Below are 16,976 nucleotides of genomic sequence, written 5' to 3'. Positions count from 1 at the left end.
TCTCTTTGAACATCAGTAATCTGAATGGGGCAGTGTTTAGAAATGAGAATGGTTACTCCTTTAGATTTTGCCTAAGTATTGCAGGAGTGATAGACCGTGGGGAGGTAGTTGTTCTGTAATTTAGGGATGGTGTCTGTTCAGAAGTGTGTCTCCTGTATAAGTGCAATTGGGTCTTTGATTGTCATAAAGAGTAGAGAAGTTTAGACCTTTTTTCAGGGGTGTTGAGACCCCTAATATTGAGTGAGCATAGTTTAAGTGTTTGTAATTGTGACTGTGTGCCACCCAGTGAGGATCTGTTATCTGTTGTTTCCACCATGGGTGCGGGATCGGGAGGTGAGGAGGGCGGAAGAGGGGAGGAGGGTCCTCAGTGCATGAGGTAGATGTGAATGAAGTGTGTGGGTCACTGGAGGGGAACCGATGAGGTGTGGAGAGGTGTGTCCACCGACCTCTAAAACTTGGAATTGGTGCAGTACAGAACGTGTAGGGTGCATGTACCCCTCAATGGGATACAGCACTACGACACGTGCCTGTGTGGGGGTTGACCAAAACCAGAGCAGTGAAGGAAGACTATGAATAGGGGATAGGAAAGAGTACATAGTCCGCCGCCACAGGATAATGTACAGTATTAGGGGAGGTAGTAGACATATGGCTAACCCATATGGGTCGTGTGGTAGGATCTCGGGGGGTATACAGCAGAAAAAACTAGCCAGGGGTGATAAGGTGTGCGTAAGTAATCAGTAGTATAACGGGGAGGAAAGCCAGTAACAGACAGACTGTGGGACCGGTCATCAGCCTTAACGTCTGAGAGAGGGCAGACTACTGTCTATGCCGTCTCTCCCAGGTCAGCAATGACCACAAAGGGGGGTGATTGCTTGGGCTGGAAGCAGGTGCTGAGGCAGTAAAACAATTGCTATGAGAGCTGCTACAGTAGAACAAAAACTCTAAGGATCGAAGGTGCTGCGCTCCGAGGCTTCATGTCAGGTTTTCTAGAACAAAGTAACAGAGTAATCTAAACAGTAACGTACTAAACTATGCGTGGTCCGTTATTGGACAATTAGTAGGGATGAGCTTCGAGTTCGAGTCGAACTCATGTTCGACTCGAACATCAGCTGTTCGCAAGTTTACCGAACAGCGAACAATTTGGAGTGTTCACGGCAAATTCGAATGCCGGGGAAGACCCTTTAAAAGTCTATGGAAGAAATCAAAAGTGAGTCGAATCCTGCTCCAGGGGACATGGATCAATGCAAAAAAAAGTTTTAAAAACGGCCGTTTTTTCGGGAGCAGTGATTTTAATAATGCTTAAAGTGAAACAATAAAAGTATAATATCCCTTTAAATTTCGTATCTGGGGGGTGTCTATAGTATGCCTGTAAAGGGGCGCATGTTTCCCGTGTTTAGAACAGTCTGACAGCAAAATGACATTTCAAAGGAATAAAAGTCATTCAAACTACTCGCGGCTATTAATAAATTGCCGGTCCGACAATACACATAAAAGTTCATTGATAAAAATGGCATGGGAATTCCCCACAGGGGAACACTGAACCAAAATTTAAAAAAAATGACATGGGGGGTCCCCCTAAATTCCATACCAGGCCCTTCAGGTCTGGTATGGATATTAAGGGGAACCCCGGACAAAAATTTTTAAAAAAAAAATGGCGTGGGGTCCCCCTCAAAATCCATACCAGACGGTATGGTTTTTAAGGGGAACCCTGCACCAAAATAAAAAAAACGGCATGGGGTCCCCCCAAAAATCCATACCAGATCCTTATCCGAGCACGCAACCTGGCAGGCCGCAGGAAAAGAGGGGGGACGGGAGAGTGGCCCCCCTCCTGAACCGTACAAGGCCACATGCCCTCAACATTGGGAGGGTGCTTTGGGGTAGCCCCCCAAAACACCTTGTCACCATGTTGATGAGGACAAGGGCCTCATCCCCACAACCCTGGCCGGTGGTTGTGGGGGTCTGCGGGCGGGGGGCTTATCGGAATCTGGAAGCCCCCTTTAACAAGGGGACCCCCAGATCCCGGCCCTCCCCCCTGTGTGAAATGGTAAGGGGGTACAGTACCCCTACCATTTCACTAAAAACTGTCAAAAATGTTAAAAATGACAAGAGACAGTTTTTGACAATTCCTTTATTTAAATGCTTCTTCTTTCTTCTTTCTTCTATCTTCTTTCAGTTTCTTCCTCCATTTTTTTCTTCTTCTGGTATTTCTGTTTCTTCTGGTTCTTCCTCTGGTGTTCTCGTCCGGCATCTTCCTCCGTGGCGTCAGCGTCTTCTTCTCTTCTTCTCCAGGCCGCTCCGCATCCATGATGGCATGGAGGGAGGCTCCCGCTGTGTGACGCTTCTCTCTTCATCTTCTTCTCTTTTTTTTCTTCTCACCCGGTGACCCCGCCCCCTCTGACGCACGGGGACTTGACGGGACTTCCCTGTGGCATTCCCCGTCATGCCACAGGGAAGTCCCGCCAAGTCATCGTGCGTCAGAGGGGGCGGGGTCACCGGGTGCCCCCCCCCCGTTATTTAAGAACTATCAGAAGAGGAGAAGCGTCACACAGCGGGAGCCTCCCTCCATGCCATCATGGATGCGGAGCAGCCCAAGGAGAAGAAGGGAAGAAGACGCCGACGCCACGGAGGAAGATGAGAACACCGGAGGAAGAACCAGAAGAACCAGAAGAACCAGAAGAAGAAGAAGATGGAGGAAGAAACCGAAGGAAGATAGAAGAAAAAAGAAAGAAGAAGCATTTAAATAAAGGAATTGTCAAAAACTGTCTCTTGTCATTTTTAACATTTTTGACACTTTTTTAGTGAAATGGTAGGGGTACACCCCTTACCATTTCACACAGGGGGAGGGCCAGGATCTGGGGGTCCCCTTGTTAAAAGGTGTTTTGTGGGGCTACCCCAAAGCACCCTCCCAATGTTGAGGGGATGTGGCCTGGTACGGTTCAGGAGGGGGGCGCTCTCTCGTCCCCCCTCTTTTCCTGCGGCCTGCCAGGTTGCGTGCTCGGATAAATTTTGGCCGGGGTTACCCTTAATATCCATACCAGACCTGAAGGGCCTGGTATGGAATTTAGGGGGACCCCCCACGTCATTTTTAAAAAAAAATTTGGTTCAGGGTTCCCCTTATCAATGAACTTTTATGTTTATTGTCGGACCAGCAATTCATTAATAGCGGCAAGCTGTTTTAAATGACTTTTTTTCCTTTGAAATGTCATTTTGCTGTCAGACTGTTCTAAACACGGGAAACAAGCGCCCCTTTACAGGCATACTATAGACACCCCCCAGGTACGAAATTTAAAGGGATATTACACTTTTATTGTTTCACTTTAAGCATTATTAAAATCACTGCTCCCGAAAAAACAGCCATTTTTAAAACTTTTTTTTTGCATTGATCCATGTCCCCTGGGGCAGGACCCAGGTCCCCAAACACTTTTTATGACAATAACTTGCATATAAGCCTTTAAAATTAGCACTTTTGATTATTCATGTTCGTGTCCCATAGACTTTAACGGTGTTCGAACAAATTTTTTGCCTGTTCGCAAATTCTGGTGCGAACCGAACAGGGGGGGTGTTTGGCTCATCCTTAACAATTAGTAACAGATAAATGGTGGAGGAGCCATGATACTATCATAATACTACTGTAATAGCTCGGCTGGGGTTGAGGGTGAAAAATGCATATTGTGTGAGCAATGTCTGTACCGACCCACAAGTAGGTATCGATTGTTCAGTACTTGTTTAACGGGTCTATGCAGAGATCGTGTAGCAGGTGCGGTGTATCCGCCGTTGATGCTGGGATGCAGCGTCAGTTCCAATCAGTATGCAGGTGTGCGGTATTGTCAGCTAGGAGGGAGTCGCAAATGGTGGTACCTCTTGTATCTTAGGCGATTCTGTTTTTGAAAGGGGCTTCTCGAGGTGACTCTTGAGTGGCAGACGAGGTGTGTGAACTGGTTGGAAAGAAGCAAGCCAAAGTTTGTGAACCGAGCAGGCCCTGGGGCTTCTGCAGAGGCTTGATTGAAGAGCATCTCAGGGGTCTCCGAGGTGGGTATCGTTGCATATCAGGCTTTCGGTTTTGTGAGGGGTGGAGTTACTTGCCACAAGGTAATGTGGTAAGTGTAGTTACAGGCTCTTAGCATTGTAGCTAGGCAGATTCCAGCAGCTTGTGAGCGACACCTGACACTTTAGTGGAGAGTGAGCGCGGGCAGTAGTGCGGCGGTAGTCCGTACTGAGTTACTCAGAGTGGGCTTAAGGAAGGGCAGAGTACAAGAAGGAGGGGCAAAGCTGAAATAACCTCAGCCCGTAACCAAACTGAGTGCAAAATGCCAAATAAAAGTCATAGAACCAAAACAGGTTAAAAGTCAAAATGGAAAGTGACCAGAAGGGGCCAAACTGGGCAAACATGAATTAGTAGCAGAATTGCATCTGACGAGAGTCAGCGGTCCCTGCGAGCTCTCCGGGATCTGGGTGGAGTTGTGGAGCTAGGATCTCAGAATCCGGTATGGGAAATGGTGTGGCTTCTAAAGGGCAGAAGGAGAACGTCTCCTATGGTACCTGGTGCCCTGTGTGTCCATGGGTTCATCCTGTGCAGCATCTTCCGTTGATGTTGTGCAGCGGAACACTGCATACCAGTTAGGTACAGGCACCAGGGGAATACCAAGCCAAGCAAGCCACGGAAGTGGGGCAGGTCTTTGGGTACCTTGAGGAGGGCTGTGTGGCCATGAGCGGATGCCGAGAAGCAAAATGGAAACTTCCATTTATAGGGGATGCTTTTCTCCCGTAGGACGTCCAGTAGGGGTTTCAAGTCCCGCCTGTGCTGCAGCGTAATACCCGAAAGGTCTTGGTAAATTTGAATAGGGGTCCCTTCATGGAGGATCTGCTTCCTGCCCCTAGCTTGTTTAATGATCTCTTCTTTCAATTTGTAATCCACAATACAGCAAATGATGTCCTGTGGGGGGGTCACTCTCTCTGCCTTTGGGGCGCAATGCGCGGTGGATTCTCTCCATGGCAATGGGAGTTTTGGGTGGGTTGTGAAGGAGGCTATTAAAGAGGCCCACTACTGCATGAGAGATTTGAGATCGCCCTCAATTGTCTCCGGCAGTCCTCGAATCCTGAGGTTGTGTCGCCGACCTCTGTTGTCGAGATCTTCAAGGTGTCGCTGCATGTCCCACATCTGTAATGTATGGGAGATTATGCGGTTTGTGGCAGAATGTAGGACCATCTTATGGCGTTCTGTCACTCTCTCTACATTGTGCACCCTGTCATTCAGCACACATAGGTCCAGCCTCAGCTCGGAAATGGCGGCGGAGAGGGTGTCCTTTATGTTGTCTGCAATAGCGCGTAAGTCCTGTATGTTCAGTGGAGGCTGGGGCCTGAGTTCAATACCGACTTCTCCCCCAGTTGAATGAGTATGCTGAGGGGTCGAGGGTATCGGGTTAGTCAGCGGTAGTGGCTGTGTTTGTGAGTGAGCGGGTCCATGGCAGGAAGGCGCCATGTTTCCTCTGCCGGGATGTTTTGGCCTTGTGTCCCAGATAATCCTCGGGGGGATCGAGATCGGGAGGCAGAGGAGGTCTGTGAAGCTGTCCCCATCGTTAAAGTGCAGTCCATGTTGGAACTACCTCCGTGTTTAGGCAGTTTTCTCCTGTGACAGCCAGAGCTCAGGGATTAGACAACTGTCTTCATGCCAGATCAGGCCACGCCCCCCAACTGAGGGATATTTTTATGACATTTTTATTTTTACTAGTTGGCGATCAGCAATTTTTAGTGGGACTGTGACATTGTGGCAGACAAATGGACACCAAGTGATACCTTTTGGGGACCAGTGACACCAATACAGTGATCAGTGCTAAAAAAAAAATGCACTCTCATTGTACAAATTACAAAAAATGAAAAAAAATGACAAAAGCAGGGGAGGGGTTAACATCAGGAGCAATCAAAGGGTTAAGTGTGCTTCTAGGGAATGCTTTCTAACTGTGTGGGGGGTGGACTGACTCGAGGAAGAGAGACATCTGTGTTCCTAAATAGCGAGAACACAAGATCTCTCTCTTCCTGTCCTTGGCTCCTGCTGTGTCCAATCACAGAGGGATCGGGTTGCCGACGGCATGTGCCCCAGACCCCGAAGTCATCAACAATGTACAGGTACAATGTTTCATGCAGTCAGGCCACCCTGACATGGCATTTTGCAATGCACCATGCTGTTGCTCAAAAGAAGCTTCTGTTTCTTTTTTTTTTTAATAATAAATTTTTATTGAAAAAGTTTTCACAAGTTACATGTTATGCATTTATACAAGTACGAAATCATTTGATTGTAAGTGCATTGACATGTTGTACAAATGATACTAAGATCTGAGTAACTGAGAATGTGACTAAACACTGTGAGAGAGTTCAGATCAGGGTAACTAATGCCAACTAACAACAGGTAACAAACATAGTCTTATCAAATTATAAAGGTGATAACCTGGAGTGCAGGAAGAGAAGAGGGAAGGGGGGGTAGGGACAAGGAGGAGGGGGTAAAGAGAGCAGCAATGCTATGCTATATATCGAAGTATGACTGTTACAAAATATAATTCTCTGTCTACCATTTGTACCAAGGATTCCAAAGGTCTAGTGTTTTGGAGTGATGTTGTGACCCTCGTGAAAGAAGAGTTTCATATGTGAAGTGCGTTTGAACTAAATTGACTACCTCCACTTTCAAAGGAATGATATTTGATTTCCATTTTCTTGTTAGAAGAAGTTTAGTTGCCAGAAGAATGTGTGTGGTCACCTGCCCGAGATATATAGGCAACTCATCAATGTTTAGGTTGAGGATCGCTAACTGTGGAGTTAGAGTGATAGGAAAGTGCAGAATTTCTTGCAAGATGGTTTGTACATCAAGCCAGCTGTTGTATATGAGGGCATGCCCATAGGATATGTAGGAGAGTGCTGGATTGACCGCAACCCCGCCAGCATTCATGTGAAGTGCGGACATGAAATTTGGCAATTCTGTGAGGGGTTAGATACCATCTCATTAGTGTTTTTTGAGTAAGTTCCCAGAGATGTACAAGAAGTTGCTTCGTACACTGAGTTGATTGCTATTAACCATTGGTGATCAGAGAATTGTAGTTTTAGGCTTTTCTCCCAATCAAGGAGAGGTTTGGATTTGAAGAATGTGTTTTTTTCCTGCATTAGTAAATAAATGAGGGAAACCCCGTTGGGCTTGGTGTTGTCTGAGAAGAAATAATCCCACAATTTCGTGGGTAGTGCTCCTTCTAGGGATGAGTAGGTTGCGAGGCATTTTATTGTTCTATGATATGTCAGAAAGTCTTTGGTGGGTGCATTATATTCTTTTTGCACTTGTGGGAAAGATTTGTTAGACGTGATGTTGCGGAGGTCCTGGGTGTGTAATATCTGATCTGAGATCCAGTGTGGGAAGTTTAAATCAGGGGTCAGGTGTTTTAAGGTGGTGATAGGAATTGGAAGAGGTTTGGTCGGGAGAAGTAACCATTTGGTATGATGTAGGGTTCTCCATGCTTTGATGGAAGCTTGAATAGGTGGGGAGTAGTGCTGTAAGGAGTGTTTGTTCATGGGGGTACTGAGTAACCAGTCGGTGAGGTCGGGGCCTGGTGTTTTGTTGTTTTCTATGGTGCTCCACAGGGTAGTGGGTTTAGGTTGCAGCCATTCTCTCAGCTGAGATAAGGTAGTGGCTAGATAATATTCTTTTATATCAATGTGTCCCATGCCTCCTTTAGATCTGTGTTTTATGAGTTTAGAGTGGCTACATCTAGCTTTCTTTCCTTGCCAGACAAATTGGTTCAGGATAGATTGGAGGGAGTTGAGGTATGATGTTGAGAGAGGGATAGATAATGTACGGCAGATGTAAAGTAGTATAGGGAGGACCATCATTTTGAAGGCTGCTAGGCGACCTGCCCATGTGAATTCGTATTTTGAAATTTTTGACGTTTCCCTAATGAGCATTTGCTTAGCTTCTACGTAGTTATGTGTAAAGAGGCCTTTTGTGGATTTTGTAAGTTTGATCCCTATATAAGGTATTCCAGAATCTGCCCATGAGTAAGGATATTCATTCATAAGAGTGTTACTGGTTACTGCATCCATACCTAGGTCTAGTATGAAGGACTTGTGTTCATTAACCTTATAATATGAAACATCACTAAATTTTTTCAGTAGCATTTGTACCGAAGCCAGGGAGGAACAAGGGTTCGTGATCATCAATATCACGTCATCAGCAAATAAGTTGATTTTGTGCTCTATGTCACCTACCTGAAACCCTGTTATTTCACAAGATTGTCTTATGTGTTCTGCTAGGGGTTCCATTGCTAGGTTGAAAATGATTGATGAGAGTGGGCAACCTTGGCGGGTGCCATTTGTAATGGAAAATGGTTTGGATAACATTTCGGATGTGTATACCTGAGAAGATGGTGCGGAGTATAGAGCCATTATGGCAGTTAATATTGGCCCCTGAAAAACAAATTTGCTCAGAGTAACCCGTAGATACTGCCAGTGTACTCTATCGAACGCCTTCTCTGCATCCAGAGATAAGAGCAGAGAAGGCGTTTGAGTCGATTCGGCACTGTGGATTATGTTGACAATCCTGTGAGTTGCATCAGATGTCTGCCTACCCTTCATATAGCCTGATTGGTCTTGGATTAATAGTGGCATTAAATTGAATAGTCTGGTGGCTATTAATTTAGCATATATTTTTGTGTCTAGGTTGAGAAGAGAGATGGGTCTAAAGTTTTGAGCATGGGTGGGTTCCTTACCTCTCTTTGGTAGAGTAATGATGAGAGCGCTTAGCATTTCAGGAGGGAGAGAAGAGGATGAGGCAGCGTCATTGAATACTGAAGACATATATGGTGCTAGAATTGTACCAAATCATTTGTAATATTCACCTGTAAGGCCGTCTGGTCCTGGGGATTTGTTCGAGGGTAAAGTTGTAATTATGTTAAGAATTTCTATGTCAGTAAATGGGGTGTTTAATGCGGATAATTGGTCTGTGTCTTGTAAGGATGGTTGTTTGACAGAGGTATCGTCTTTTAGATTGTATAACGTGTTGTAATAGTGACTGAATGCATCTGCAATGGATTGTGGGTCTGTCAGTTTTTGTTTGGTGGCTGGGTGAAAAAGATGTGCAATTTTAGTTTTGGAGTGATGCCCTTTAATTCTGTTAGCCATAGTTTTCCCCGCCTTATTGCCAGTGGAGTAGTGCTTTGCTCTAAAGTATGTATGTGCTTTCTCAAATGCTTGTAACAGGTGGGACCTTAATTCCTGTCTAAGGGAGTCTAATTTTTTTTTGAGTGCTGGGTCAGGTGATGATTGGTTTTGGGTTTCTAGAGTTTTAATGTTTGAAGTTAGTAGATTTAGATGCTGTGATCTCCTCCTCTTCTCTCTAGCCCCAATTTGTATGAGAATTCCTCTTATGAATGCTTTATGGGCATTCCAGAGGACAGAGTTATCCTGTACAGATCCTGAGTTGGTGTTGAAGTATTCTTCCAGGCAGCTTCGGATGTGGGACGAATGGGTAGGTGAGTTAAGGATTACAGCATTCGCTCTCCAGATCCGAGTTCGGGAGATTGTTGGGGAGTCTTCCAGGGTTATAGTGACTGGCGCGTGGTCAGACCACGTAATGGTATCTATTGCTGATGAGGAAATTTTGGGGAGTGTCCATTTGTCTACCAGAAAATAGTCAATTCTCGTGTAAGAATTATGCCGGGGTGAGAAATAGGAGTAGTCTCTTTCTGTGGTATGATGGCATCTCCACACTTCGTACAGGTCATTGGATCTAATGAGGGATCCCATAGGGGAGGGTAATCTGTGCGAAGGAGTGGAAGAGTCTATGGAGTTGTCCGGTACTATGTTGAAATCTCCATATATTATTAGTTGGCCTTGTTTGAATCGGTACATTTTTTTCATCAGTTTGGAGAGGAAGTTGATTTGTTTGTTATTGGGAGCATAGATTGTGACGATGGTATATCTATTGGCGTTGAGAGTGCAGTCTAGAGCTAGATATCTGCCTTCTGTATCGGTGAGACTATTGTGGAGAGTGAAGGAGCAAGAATTCTTAATAGCTATCATGACACCTCTCTATTTCTCTGGGCCCAATGCTTTAAAGATGTGGGTAAAATTTTTGTTGGTACATAGGGGCTCAGCGGTAGATTTAAAGTGAGTTTCTTGAATACAAAGAACTTCAGAGTGTGAGTCCTGGGCAGTGCGTCATAGAGAAGCTCTCTTGGCCGGATGGTTCAGTCCCTTCACATTGATTGACAGAAATTTGGGCATTATGGTAGTAATGCGGAGGAGGCGTAAAATATGTTAGTACTTACAGTTCCTCGTGTTGCTGGTGCGGCAGCTGTGAGATCCTTGGTGCTTGTTAGTGTGGTTGATCAAATAGGTTGTTGTTAAGAAGAAGGTTGAGTTCTGAAGGTCTTGAGCGCTCAGGGAGAAGAGTAGGTAAAAAGGGAAATAGGAAAAACAATTAGTATGTTCTCGCAGCAGTAGAGGATGCGAGAGTCGGTAGTAAGTTTGAAGACTGCCGGTCAGAGTGAGGGTAAAGTTCGTGGACTATCTGCAATGAGCAGGCACCGGATCGGAGTGCAAATGAATGATGGTTTAGGATCATCACTAACCTGGTGTTCAGGTGTTGAAGTTAGAATGCATTCCCTTGTTGTGCACATGGGGGTTCGCTGTATGGGATGGCTGGGTCGACGGTTCGATCTCGGGAATGATGCCCAGATTTCGAAGTAGCTTTATGCCTTCTTCCACCGTGTGGATGCTGTGCCGTGTCCCATTTTTGGTGACGAGTAGCTTGGTTGGAAATCCCCACTGGAACGGAATTTTATGATTGTGGAGAGGTTTTGTAATGGTCTGCAGCTGACGACGCTGTTAGTGGGTGAACTGGGAAATATCAGCAAAGAGTTGCAGCTTGGCGTATGGGGCTGGTAGTTGTCCCAGGCGTCTGGATTGCGTAAGCAACATATCTTTGGCATGGAAGAAGTGTATTCTCATCAAGGTGTCTCTGGGTACTTCTGCAGGTAAATGTGGTGGTTTTGGTAGTCGATGGATTCGAACGATTATGGTTTCAACTGGTGGGAGGTCAGGGAGGAGCGTTGAGATGAGTTTTCTCGCATATGCATTCAAGTCAGCCGGGAGGATATTTTCAGGAATACCTCTGATCTTCACATTGTTGCATCTCGAACGGTCTTCGAGATCCGCCAGTTTGGCCCTGACCCAGTGGTGTTCTTCGCGGGTATGGTCATGCGCATCTACTAAATCGTTTACTGTTTCAGTCATGACAGACATCTGTTTTTCAATTTGGCCCATCTTTTGTCCCATGTGCATCATTTCTGTTTTAAAGGCAGTGAACATGGAGGAGATGTCATTGTGAAGAGAGCTATGCAGTGACATCAGCATCTCCTTCAGCATTGTGTCAATAACAGGCTGGTTAGATGTGGGGAAGGCCGCTATGGGGGATGATAATGGTGTCTGCGTGAGCAGATGATCTAGAGCAGGTCTTACCTCCAGAGCCTGTGTATCTGCATCCAGGCGCATCCGCAATTTGGCTGGACTGTTTGATGTGGAGGATGATCCTGATGGTGGATGAGAGCTGGATGCTTGATCCTGAGGTGGTATTGAAGGATCATTCTCGTCAGGCAGATCTGTGTAGGAATCAGCAGTGCGCTGTTCCCCTGTGAGCTGTGAGGCACCGCGGGCGCCATGTTGGATTCTTTCTTCCTGAGAGAAAGTGTAGAAATCAGTCAATTTCCTTGCCTGTCTATATTCCTTCCTTTTCCGGGATGTTCCGGTCTGGTTCCCCGAGGTATGGGGGTTAGTTGAATGCATTTTGGGGTCCGGTGGAGTGATGTGTGGGCTCAGATCTCCGATCGGTGCAGGAGCTGTGTAATTATGCTGCCATACTGCTCGGCGGTTAGCCACGCCCTCTCCTGTTTCTTTTTTGAGCGACAAGCTTTGTGCGTTGTAATTTGCTGAAATTGCATCATGATTTGTCGCACGATTGTGGTCCCTTTAAGAAGTATTTGCAGAGCACAAGCATCCCATGATTTGGCAATTCTGCCTGCAATTCGGATCTCTAAGATGTGAACAGAGCCTTATGGCGTATCAGTGCTGCTGTCATTCTCCACCCTCTTTTAGGCACTATCTGCCTACAAGTACATGCTCTAGTATTGACTGCTCTTCATTTACCAGGACCGTCTTCCTCATAGTGACAATGGGGGACTATGTGTGGACCATGTGTGACAGGGTGACAATGCAGGAGCACAATTAGGGGAAAGTGGTCACCCTATAACAGAACATTTTTTAACCAATCTTAATAGCAGAATTACACAGAATTAGAAAGATTCATGACTTTTGAAATTACATTAACATGCTAAAGCTTACATGGGATCTTTGTAATTGGATTTGGATCTAATTTAAGTATTGCAATTTTGTTAACCTGTTTAAAAGTACAGAAGTTAAAGAATGGGTAGTCACATCAGCTTTTATCAAAACTGACCAAACAATTTTGACATTATAAAGAGACTCGTGTATGTGACTTTTAGCATATAAAGTTATCCAGCAGAGTGTAGTTGTCCTTTATATGATGAAATGTATTTATTGCATCTTTTCAGCATTATAAAGTACAATATTCATGCTGTCATTGATTGACCTTTAAAAAAGAAAAATGTGGCTGGCTTATGGGTAATAAGAAAGCAATGATTTCTAGACACTAATATACCCTCTTCATTTGTAGGAAGCTTTCCAAATAATTTTGAAAGACTTAAATGAAACTCAAAAATAATACAATTTATTCAAGGGATAACATTAATGTAAAGTAATTTGCAAGTCTGTGAAGCTTGTAAAATTATACTTTGTAATCATTTACCAGTTCTTTCTGGAAAGCCATCAGAAACATCTTTTCCTACCATAAAAACAATACAGAACAAACCGTACAAAAACAAAACATAGCTTGCAAATAATTATGCATTTAAGTGCATACACACTCAAAAACAAACTATATATTGTAGCTAATCAGTTTTATAAATGTTACCTGCATTAGTTTACTTTTACCCCAGGGTTTTTTCCTTTCACCTGGAATTCTGTGAAAAACACACTTCCTGTCACTAGCTGGCTACATTCACTCCTCCACTTTATTTATGGAGAAAACCTGGTCGCCAACCAGATTGGGTTTCAAACATGTCTCCCTTTGTTCATCTCCATTAGAGTGCATTCACACTTGCAATTGCACCCTGTCTGCCATCAGTAGGCAGCCCTATTGAAAGCAATGGGAGGCTGCCGGCTCTCAAAGTCATTGTGTCCACTACAGACTGTCTGCATCCAGGGACAATCACTCGCATGTGATTGCTACAAGAGTGATTACTTACAAGTAGGTATGATTACATGTGAGAGCAAGCAGCCTTCCGTTGCTTTCAATGGGGCTGTCAACTCGCAGTTAGGGATGAGCCGAACACCCACCTGTTCGGTTTGCACCAGAACTTGCGAACAGGCAAAAAATTTGTTCGAACACGCGAACACCATTAAAGTCTATGGGACACGAACATGAATAATCAAAAGTGCTAATTTTAAAGGCTTATATGCAAGTTATTGTCATAAAAAGTGTTTGGGGACCTGGGTCCTGCCCCAGGGGACAAGGATCAATGCAAAAAAAAGTTTTACAAACTGCTGTTTTTTCGGGAGCAGTGATTTTAATAATGCTTAAAGTGAAACAATAAAAGTGTAATATCCCTTTAAATTTCATACATGGGGGGTGTCTATAGTATGTCTGTAAAGGGGCGCATGTTTCCCGTGTTTAGAACAGTCTGACAGCAAAATGACATTTCAAAGGAAAAAAGTCATTTAAAACTACTCATGGCTATTAATGAATTGCCGCTCCGACAATACACATAAAAGTTAATTGATAAAAACGGCATGGGAATTCTCCACAGGGGAACCCCGAACCAAAATATAAAAAAATGACGTGGGGGTCCCCCTAAATTCCATACCTGGCCCTTCAGGTCAGGGGGGAGTTCAGCTCATTCCTATTTGCTACCATCAACTGTTTCCTTACTGCTTCTCTGTGTCCAGTCACAACAGTATTGTTAAAACCTATGGCAGTAACGTCTCTGCCATGGTCTGGACACATTTAAAATAATCAAAAACATCCTCAGCCTTTTCTTGTCTCACATCCATCAAGCCAGTTGATAATTATTCTACAACATTCTCTTCACTTTCTTTATAGTGCAATTCACTTTCATGTTTTCTATCTACTGCTTTTATTATTTTTTTATATTTATTTTTATTATTTATTGTTAGGATTACTCTCCTCTTGTGATCAGTGGAACTCCAGATGTATTGAAAAGCAGACAATTTATTTCAGATGTGTCACACAAATGGATGATGCTTACAAGTCAAAAGATGCAGTAAGAATCATACAAAGAGATGAACATCTCCCCTCCTAATACCTACAATAATATAGGGATAACGCTTCTATTGGCTGAGGAAACACACATAGCATGCCTGGTACAAAATGGTACTTTATTTGCTAATTAGTGTTTCCTGTATATTCTTGTTCTACCATATATGGTTAAGCCTAATCATCCTACAACTTACTATGGAGTTAGTTAAAGCAAACGATACAGCAAGTTAATACAACAATGTGCTCAGAAGTCATCTTAAAAATAATCTCAAGGTTATTGTTTTTTTAATAGTTTTTCTAATAGTCACACAATAAACATTTAAAACTTTTCTAACATTCTCTCCTCTTGTGTGACTATTTTATCTCAACACATTTCGATGATAGTCCCAGTGTTATACACTTTCAGTCTGTATGTCATTAAGTTGAGCTTCAATGTCCACAAAGGTCTCCTCAGAGGTAGGAAGGGCTTGATACATCGTTCTTTAGACTGCGGTTTCAGTCAGTTTTTGTGAAAGTCCTCGAATACAGGGAATGCAGCAGCATCCGCAAGTGACCAAAACGGCCAAAGCCACAGCAATTGAGATCAAACATGATGTGATAAGTCCAGTCCACTTACCGAACCATCCTTCAAGCCAGTTTGTTAATGGATCATTAATACCTGACTTTTCCGCTAATTCATTCGATAGAGCAGTCAGTCCTTCCAAGGCTCTGGTCACGGTCCCTCCAGGAGCTGTATTAGGGATAAAGGTGCAACACATGCTACCAAACATTTTGCATACCCCTCCTCTTTCAACTAGGACCATATCTAAGGCCATTCGGTTCTGCCATGCCATTAGAGATGTGGTGGCCAACTGTTCTGTTAGGCCCTTCACAGCATCCCTAGTATAGTTTACAAATCGTTGTTGGTTATAGTGTACGTGTGTGTGTATATATATATATATATATATACATACATACATATAATCCAGTCAACATTTTTATCTATAGTCACCCACCAGAGAAGAGATTCAAACCCAGCTGTCACCTGATTCCTGGTCCTAAACTCATCCAGTACTCCGCGAGGAACCCCAATCTCATCTATGTAGATCCGAGAGTCAAATGACCCTATGGGGGAGGTGTCCCTTCAATACCGTTGGTGACTCTTAGTCCACGGGTGTTCTGACAGGATCCTCAGGGGCATAGCCAGCTGGACCATAGCGCAATCCCCTCGGGCATTGGCCTAGCTTACAGTTTCTTATCCCCACACATCCACCAGACATCAACTCTCTGAATGTCATGTTCAACCCAGTCACCATTGCCCATGTTAATCCTCTCCCTACAATAGTCATCAGGTAGCGACCCAAGATCCACCCCGCTACGGTTCCCTGGGAGTGCAAAACAAGTAAAGTTGCCCGGATAAGCAGTAACCGCTGGAGGTATCTGAGGTCCCTGTACTGGGGGAAACAACAAACTCAACGTGTGAAAGGTAGAATTTGTTTCAGGTTTATAGCTCTTATTATACAATCACAACATACATTTTAAACCTTCTGGATCTGTATTGTGATCTAGAGGAAAAGGAATAGTTGCTAAATGTAGTCTTGCTCTGGCACAAACTAAACAGTTTTCCTTTTTTTTTAAGTTTTAACCGTGTACCTCAACCATTCTAACTACTCATTTTTTCCCCTGGTATCCTGTCTCCAAAGCTATGGCATCTTCTACTGTTAGGTTAGTAAATCTTATAGTTTTACTCAGAACTTCTATTTTAGTATGGCGTCACTTCCGGTCTGAGCGGCAATTGTTTACACAGCGCCGGCTCTTGTTTTATCACGTGAGTATATCTCCTAAACTTTTTAATAAATAAAGCCTTTTTAAACAATATCACACTGTGGGAATTACTCTTTCCCCTATGTGACATCTCGGTGGTAAAGCCAGCAAAACGTTTCTCAGATTGCCCAGCAAAACCCAGTAGCTCACACTGTGAAGGCATAACACCCCTGGGGGGTAATGTCATATGGTGAGTGCAATCACATTATCAACACGGATAATATCACCTGGCACCACTGTCACTTGAAAGGATAATCAGCACCAAATTTTGATGAAGCACTGTTTTTTGTTTTTTTTAAGCACGTCACTTTATTTATTGTATGGACTTATCTACTAATAATTTAGTGTTTGCAACAATTTCATCATTTGTTTTGGTTTTGAATGTGGTCTTACTGTGGTGTAACACAGAGACGTATATTGAATTGTGCATTCACATTTTTGTTTGTTTCTTTTTTTTTTTTATTTATTTTTCACTTCTGCTTAAAGTTTATCTATTGGCATAATTGGATTTTTATTCACATACCAGATTTTTGATACAGCAGACATCCATATTTATCACTTTGCCAACTAGGGATTAGATCACTGCATTTCTACAGTTCCAGATATTGTAGATCATGGATTTTAGTTTGCGGACTCCAGAGGGTGTAGCACACTAGTTGGACACCCTATCTGAAGTTCAGCACCTTCAACACACACACTCTGATATCCATCAACAGGGGGTGTAACACTATCACTTGTATAGGTTATTTTTAATTCTTGCCCCCAGGGGGTGCAACACAAAAGTGGT

This window comes from Aquarana catesbeiana, linkage group LG01 (genome assembly GCF_042186555.1).
Source record: "Aquarana catesbeiana isolate 2022-GZ linkage group LG01, ASM4218655v1, whole genome shotgun sequence".
NCBI lineage: Eukaryota > Metazoa > Chordata > Amphibia > Anura > Ranidae > Aquarana > Aquarana catesbeiana.
Note: the sequence above shows the minus strand (reverse complement) of the source record.